The sequence below is a fragment of the Puma concolor genome, chromosome C1 (genome assembly GCF_028749965.1).
Source record: "Puma concolor isolate L17-30 chromosome C1, mPumCon1.1.hap2, whole genome shotgun sequence".
Lineage (NCBI taxonomy): Eukaryota > Metazoa > Chordata > Mammalia > Carnivora > Felidae > Puma > Puma concolor.
The window spans coordinates 104,125,157-104,133,458 of NC_141674.1; the positions used below are offsets into that span (position 1 = coordinate 104,125,157).

General features: G+C 42.5%; 1 pseudogene; it reads right to left on the bottom strand.

Annotated features, from left to right (window-relative positions):
* Positions 1-858: 858 nt before the first annotated feature.
* On the bottom strand, positions 859-1,252 carry LOC112865157 (large ribosomal subunit protein P1 pseudogene; annotated as a pseudogene).
* Positions 1,253-8,302: the final 7,050 nt, after the last annotated feature.

Genomic DNA, 8,302 nt, shown 5'->3' on the forward strand with positions numbered 1-8,302 from the left:
TTGCTGGTTTAATATAACCACGCCTTACCCTAACCCACTCCCCTTTTCACTTGGCTTAGTTTTCACAACCTAGTGAAGGTGTTATCTTCCAAATACGACCAGGGACGTTTGAGTGGCTCAGTTGGTTGAACATCAGACTCTTGGTTGCAGCTCGGGTCATGATCCCAGGATCATGGGATCAATTATCTCTCTCTCTCTCTCTCTGCCCCTCTCCCCTGCTCATGCACTGTTTCTAAAAAAGAAACAAACAAAACAGTTTTTGAGATTCTGTTAACAATAATTTTACTTTTTAATTCAAATTAGTATTCCATTGTATAAATATCCCACAATATGTTTATCCATTTACTTTGTTGATAGAAATTTGGGTCATTTCCAGTTGGGTCTACTATGAAAAAAACTGCTATAAACATTTGTGTATAAGTATTCCGTGGACATCTTTTTCATTTCTCTTGCAATACTCCCACTCAGAAAAGAAGGATATCTGCAAAGTCTCATGTTACAGCCCACTCTTAATTATTTTATTCTGAACTACCAAGCACTTCAGGTGGGGGAAGACTACTTAGCTTTAAATGGTATCAAACAAATTATAATATTTAGATATGCAAGAGCTATCCCTGATGGAAATGGTGAGAGAAGAGAGAAAAATTCGTACATTTAGTACTTCTTTCTAAAAGTATGACCTCACTATTTTATTTGTTGTATGGCAGAATAAACAAGCATTTTAAATACCAGTTTGAAAGGCATATTCTATATGAATATCTACCAAAATATGGATAAATTAGAGTGTATTCATATAATGCACTATTAAACAGGATGTGCACAAGCTAGAGCTACATGCGTCAACATGGATAAGGCTTTTTAAAAAATAGTTCGACTTTTTATTGAACAGGTTACAGAAGAGGCTTGGTCAGAGAAACCAAAGCATATGTCATCATCAGACTCCTCTGATTCTTCTTTCTTTGCTTCCACTTTCTTCTCCTAGGTGGCAGCAGGGCAGCCCTGGTGGAGGGAGCAGGACCTTTTGCTGGTGCAGCATCAGCTGCTGGGGCAGGTCGACCAGCCCCTACATTGAGGATGAGGCCCCAGTGTTGATACTGGCCAGGGCCTTTGCAAGCAAGCCTGGCCAGAAAGGTTCAACATTTACACCTGCTGCCTTAATGAGGGCATTGATCTTGGCCTCTGTGACCATCACCTCATAGCCGTGCACAATGAGGGTCAAGTAGGTGCAGGTGAGCTCCAAGAGGGAGGCCATGGTGCGGGTGAGGGCTGAGCAGAATCAAGTGAGTGCCTCACCCCAGTGCGTCCTTCCCTTCCCTGGAAGGATCGAGCACCTTAACAGCAGCTGGGGAAAAAGCAACATGGGTAAATCTTATAGGGGAATCATCTTATATTTTAGGTTCATCATATATTTAGTCATCAATGATATATATGTTGTCTACTTTTCATTAAGGGAGGGAGACATCCATAGGCCCCTAACTAAGGAGTAGCCCTGTACAGTCATGTTATATCATCCCTTCCACTGCACTCCCACACACATATTTTGGACAATAGATATATGTCTGACCCATGAGCAGCCAATCCATAATTAAAACTAATACATACAAATTCCATGCTCAATACAATTAAAACAAACACATGCAATCTGTGCTCAATAAATTCCATGCTCAACATGAATGGAGGTAATAACAAATTCTGTCTTCAGAAGCTTCTCAGGGTAGGTATATCTAAATGGGGGCCCTGAACAAGGAAGAAGAAAAGAAGCATATGGAAATATGACTGAGACTAAAAGTGAAACTTACTGACTCACATCACTAAACAAGACTAAGGGAAACAAAGTATACTTCGGAATAAGATACATAACCAGGATTAAAGAGGGATATTTGTAATGATAGAAGGCTATCATATCTCAAGAAGATATAACAAGCCTAACTGTATTCGTTTAATAACAGAACATAAAAAACTGATAGAACTGAATGGAGGAGTAGATAAATCCACAAGTATAGCAGACATCAACACCCCTCTCAATTGCTGGTAGAACAATTAATGATGATAGCTTTAAAAACCACTATACCACAGACTCCACCAACCACCAGTAATAAGGCTTTCATACCCAGCCAAAGGGCTGGTGATCCAGTTCTGAAATCCGTTTTTAGAGTCTGTTTCCTAGGAACAGTCTCAATATTTACTCTTTTATCCATATTCCCTGGGAAAGAGATCTGAGACAGGGATTAGCTTTGCAAGACCCCACCTGTAACAGGAGTAGAAGTGGGTTGGACAGAGGGAGAAATGATCCAGGTTTGACAGAGGCCTCAGTTGATCCCATGTGGAGCTGGATGACTCTTAAGAGTTGTCTCAGGGGCACCTGGGTGGCTCAGTTGGTTAGCTGTCCGACTTCAGCTCAGGTTATGACCTTGTGGGTTCATGGGTTCGAACCCCGCATGGGGCTCTGTGCTGACAGCTCAGAGTCTGGAGCCTGCTTCCGATTCTGTGTCTCCTTCTCTCTCTGCCCCTCCCCCACTCACGCTCTGTCTCTGTCTCTCAAAAAAAAAAAAAAAAAAAAAAAGCTGTCTCAAATTGAGGCAAGGGGACCAGGTCTTTGTACCTCCCACATCAAGCAGGCATTGGAAGGAAGCTGGAAGGGAGCATTGGAAGGAAACTCCAATCAGGCAAGACAGCTCCTTTCAGCTGAAAGCAATTCCTAGGCAGGGGCTTTGCTGTGAGCTAGTGGAATGGGAGCCTCAGTCCTGAAAGGGGAGTGCATCATCTCATTCATTGCAAAAGATCTGAAGCTTAGTGTTGTTAACATTTGAGATGTCTATATGACATTCAAGTGGAGATATCAAGCAGCCAGTGGGGTATAAGAGCTTGGAGCTCAAGAGAATGGTGTGGGCCAGAGACAAATTTGGAGTCAACAGCATTTAGATGACATTCTAAAACTGTAACACTAGGTGAGATGACCAGAGGTATTAGAAAATAAGTAGTTCAAAACCTGGACCTTGGAGCACTTCCAGTGAAGAAGTCTGAGAGGAAGTAGAGGAACCAGCCAAAATAATGGAGAAGGAGCAGCCATTGAGGGAAGAAGAAAGCTAAGAGTATGTGACCAGGAAGCCAAGTGCAGAAGGTGTTCCCAGGAGGAGGAAATGACCAATCGTTGCAAATGCTGTAGATAGGTCAGGGGAGAAGACTAAGATCTGCCTATTGGATTCAGCCATGTGGCAGCTGGTGACCTTGACAAGGGCAGTCTGAGTAGCATAGTGGGGGGTGAAAGCCTAATTGGAGTCAGTTTATGAGAGAATGGGAAGAGAGGAACTGGAAGCATTAACAATTAGCTGATTGAAGCATTTGCTATAAAGGGAAGCAAAGAAATGGGGTGCCGCTGAAAGGGAAATGGCGTTAAGAAAGGCAAGAAAGTTTTTCTTTTTTTTTTAATGTTTATTTATTTTTGAGACAGAGAAAGACAGAGCATGAATGGGGGAGGGTCAGAGAGAGAGGGAGACACAGAATCTGAAGCAGGCTCCAGGCTCTGAGCTGTCAGCACAGAGCCTGACGCGGGGGTCGAATTCATGGACCGTGAGATCATGACCTGAGCCCAAGTCGGACACTTAACCAACTGAGCCACCCAGGTGCCCCGGCAAGAAAGTTTTTCAAAGATAAGAGAAATAACAATGCATAGGATGAAAATGGCCACACAGGACAATCGATAATGTGGAAGAAGAGGGGATAGTGCTGAGTGATGGCCTTGAGTAGATGATAGGGTGTGGGACCCAGTGCACAGGTGGGGGTGTTGTTCTAGTTGGGAGAGTAGGCCCTTCAGTTGGAGGAACAGTCAGGAGACAGAATACATGGAAGTTGGTAGGAGTACGGTGAAGTTCCTTTGATTACTCCAGTTTTCTCTATGACATAGGAAGTACCAGGATCGGCTGAGAGTGAGGACTGGGGAGATGCTGGAAATCTGAGGAGAGAAGAGTTAATGGAAGGGAATACAGTCTGATAGCTGGACAGCATTGATGCCCACTTGAGGTCTGTGGTCATTAGTTTAAAGGGACAGTGATGAGCATGACTGTTTCCTCATCACAGCTATTCAGCTGTCAAATGGGGCGCATCTGTAAAAATCAGTGCCTCCTTCATCGTGTTGTTGGAAGGATTTGAGGAGTCATTTTAATACACATAACACGCTTGGACAGGGTATCACTTAACAGTTCTTAGGATCCTGTAGGGTACATTGTTATCTTGGGTACATATCTCAATTTTGATCACAAATGAGTTGACTCATAGAACCTCAGGGTTAAAAGCCATTGAGCCCAAACACTGAATTGATACTTGAATTGTATCCACATTGCCATTCAGCTTTTGTCTGAGCTGCTCAGGGACAGCGCATGTGTATGTAGTCATTGGACATCTGGGAAATCTGCTCTGTAGTAACTTTCACCAGTGTCTACTCATTCAGGCCACACTGAAGAAAGCATCCCTGTGTATGCTGTCTCTCTCTTCTACAAGTGGTCCTCATCAGGTTTGCCTATAGATGGGACAGCAGCCCACACAGCTGCCCTGGAAACTCAGTATGTTCCCAACCTTCCGAAACTTCCTTATAGGAATCATTAGCATTCACAGAAGAAAACATTTCTGTTTTTTAATTCCTCTCATCTCCTGCAGCCACATCCCTGTCAAAGCTTCTGACTTGGTTAGCTTGTTTATCTCCTCATCGAAAAGTGTGTGATCTGCTTTTCTCTAGTCTAGAACAATTCTTCATTACTGTGCTCTGGAGAACTTCATAAGATCCTAGTGATTATTCCATGAAAAAATAGTTTCATGTAGTCAAATAATTTTGGAAAACTGCAGGCATAACTAAACAGTTTTCTCATGTAAAAGTATGCTAACATGTACTATAAATTCCCAAAAGGGAGCTGTAGAAATGCTGTAGTGCATTTCCTAAACTTATTGGTTAACAAATGCATTTTGTTGTGGTTGCTTCTTTTCTGGGACTAGCATTCCATAAGACGATCTTTGGGAAATCTCGTCCAGAAAGTATATCTCAAACTTAACTATTATATGACCTATAAAATATTGCCTTAGGGATGCCTGGGTGGCTCACTCGGTTAAGTGTCTGACTCTCGATTTTAGCTCAGGTCACAATCTTGCAGTTCATGAGTTTGAGCCCAGTGTCGGCTCTGTGCTGACAGCTCGGAGACTGCTTGGGATTCTCTCTCTCCTTCTCTCTGTCCTTCCCCAGCTCGCTCTCTCTCTCTCTCTCTCTCTCTCTCAAAATAAATAAACATTTAAAAAATAAAAGATAAAACATTGACTTAGATGACTGTATTATAAAATAACATAAGTATGTACAATCATAAAAATAGGTGTAAACTCCACTCCTTGCACTTATAGCTCTTATATAAGCAACTATAAAACCAAATCAGTTTACAAATTAAATATAAGCAAACCCAATAAAATTCCAATTGACCACATTAAGTTAATGTGACATGTAGTACTGCTTTGCTCAAGCAAAATCGCCAGTGTGGAGTTTATCGATAAAGGCATAAAATCTTATTATTAACTTGATTTTTTTGGCTTTGTGCACAGTAGACTTGCATTTGAACCATCAAATCATTGCTGATAAATTTCTTTTTAAAAAATGGAACTCATTTAACCACATATTTGTTTTGGGATGGGTCAATCAATGCCAGGGTGCACCCCTCCCATATAAAATAGTATATTTTTAAAACACTCTTTTAAGCAAATTATTGATTTATTTTCTGCTATTGAACTGTATGTAGTAAGTTAGTATGAACAAAGAATACAAGGCAAACACTTAAAATAGGAGTAGCATTCAAATGTGGTGCTCACTGATGTGCACAGATGCTTCCAGGTTTGACCTTCCTGTATTTTTCTGTCACGTGGTAGTGATGACAATTCTCCCAGCGCTTGTATTTTCCTGAACTAGCAGAAAACTTCATCTACAGATGATCTGGAGACATTATTTGGCTTTCACTTGACAGGAATATGATCTCAGGCAGATACAAAACCAGGTACCCAAACTAGGAGGCCATATTCAGTTTTTAAGAGAATCATCTATAATTCAGAAAATGCTTGTATTCATTTTTAGACGTGATTATAAAAGTAGAACAGATTAAGGGAAAGCAGAGACTGAGTGCTGCTGAAATGCCTACATTGATTTTTGCAGAGAGAGCTGGTCCACAGACTCTTTTCTTGGCAACAGGGAGGACGAGAAATCGGTTGGCTGGAGTTTCCAGTTCCTGCTTTTCTCCCCTATGGCTCCCTCCCCTGCCCTCAGACAATACAGGAAAGGAGCTATTGGGTATGTTTTGACATTCATTCACACCAATGTGCTACCTCTGTTGGCAGTTTTAAGACCTTTAATTCATTATTGTGGAAGGAAGACTTTCCCTCTCACCTAAAGGATGTTGGAATTCAGACTCCCTGGACTGGAGGAGGAACTGGATTTGGGGACAGAGAGGATATATAGGAGTGGTTCTCTCCTTAGAATTTAAGCCATATTGGGGCTCACAGGGGGTTCAGTTGGCTAAGCATCTGACTCTTGACTTCGGCTCAGGTCATGATCTCACAGTTCATGAGTTCGAGTCCCATGTCGGGCTCTGTGCTGACAGTGCGGAGCCTGCTTGGGATTCTCTCTCTCTCTCTCTCTCTCTCTCTCCCTCTTTCTCTCTGTCCCTCTCCCCCGTGCATGTGCACACACACACCCTCTCTCTCTCTCAGAATAAATAAACTTAAAAAAAGAAAAGCATTTAAACCATATTTAGGAATGAAATTGAACAGAATACAAATCTAATCTGAATTGTGATCTGAACTCACAGGCTTAGGCAGGTGGCATACAGAAAGCTGCCCCCTGCTTTAACCTGCCTCAAGACACCCTCAAGTCCCTTCTTCCCGGTGTCCTCCTCTTGCCGGGGACCATGGCTGTCTGGCTTGGGGCTCTCTTCCTGTTTGCCTTTCCTCTTTTTGAAGCCTGTCAGCCATCTCTGTCCCATTCCACCACCTCTCCATCCAGGGAGGGAAAACATACTCCAGGACCCCCTCTGCTGGGCAGCTTGGGGATTGACATGGAAAACACATGAAGGGAACTTCGTGGAAGGAATCCCAAGGGAAGCTCAGGTGGGGAGAAATAAGATGCATGCCCTTTGTCTTTCATCATGTGGGTGATAATAAAGATACTAAGATGTTAAAGATTGAAAACCCAGGATATGGTCTCCAGGTGCACACCAATGCTCTTTAGCTAGAAGAAGAATGGTGGATAGTGCTAAGCAGCTAAGTGAGAATGTACCTTGAGGATCTTCTCTGGCTAGCAATCTCACGACTTCAACTGGATTTCCTGATCTGGAGAACTCTAAATGACCAATATTCCACCCAAGTCAGGCATGGTAGGATTCTTGCCTTTTCTCGAAGAGGAGAAAAAGAAACATGACCGTAAGCTGGGATTAAGAGCATGCAACTCAGATATTTCGTGCAAGTCATGCACCTAACTTATGTCTGTATAATGTTCATTGTTTTTCCTTCTTCTTTTTGTTTTTTTTTAACTTTTTTTCTCATGTTTTCAACAACTATTTATTAAGCCCCTGTGATGTGATAAGCTCTCTGCCAAGACTTTGAAAGTCCAAAGATGAAAGACTTGATCCCTGCCCTCCAGGGACTTTCAGTCTAGAAGAGGGAATGAACAATAAACTAAACAGCAAGACAACAGATAATTGCAATACATGACCATTCCTTTATTTAAAAAATTTTTTTAATGTTTATTTATTTTTGAGAGAGAGAGAGAGAGAGAGAGAGAGAGAGAGAGAGAGTCAGAGCCCAACTGGGGGAGGGACAGAGAGAGGGAGACCCAGAATCCAAAGCAGTTTCCAGGTTCTGAGCTGTCAGCACAGAGCCTGACTTGGGACTCAAACTCATGAACCTCGAGATCATGACCTGAGTGGAAGTCAGACACTCAACCGACTGAGCCGCCCCTGTGCCCCAGGCCATGCCTTTACTTGCTATGGGCTTGTGAAGCCATCTACATTCCTGTTATCTCCACAAAGCAAGGCATACCCTGATCTGCTGAGATTCTACAGTCCTTGCCTAATATCTTGTAGAGAAGGGCATTCAGCATGTATGTTTTTGATAATGAAAATATAGACCCTTGTGTGAGGACAATCCATCCATGGGTTGCAAGCTCTTAGTGCAGGGATTGTAGCTAATTGTCCATTTCATACAGCAGGCAATTCACTGGGAAGAAAGTGTGGTAATACTTCCCTGCTGCCACCTGGTGCTTTATTTACACTAAATTAGCTCA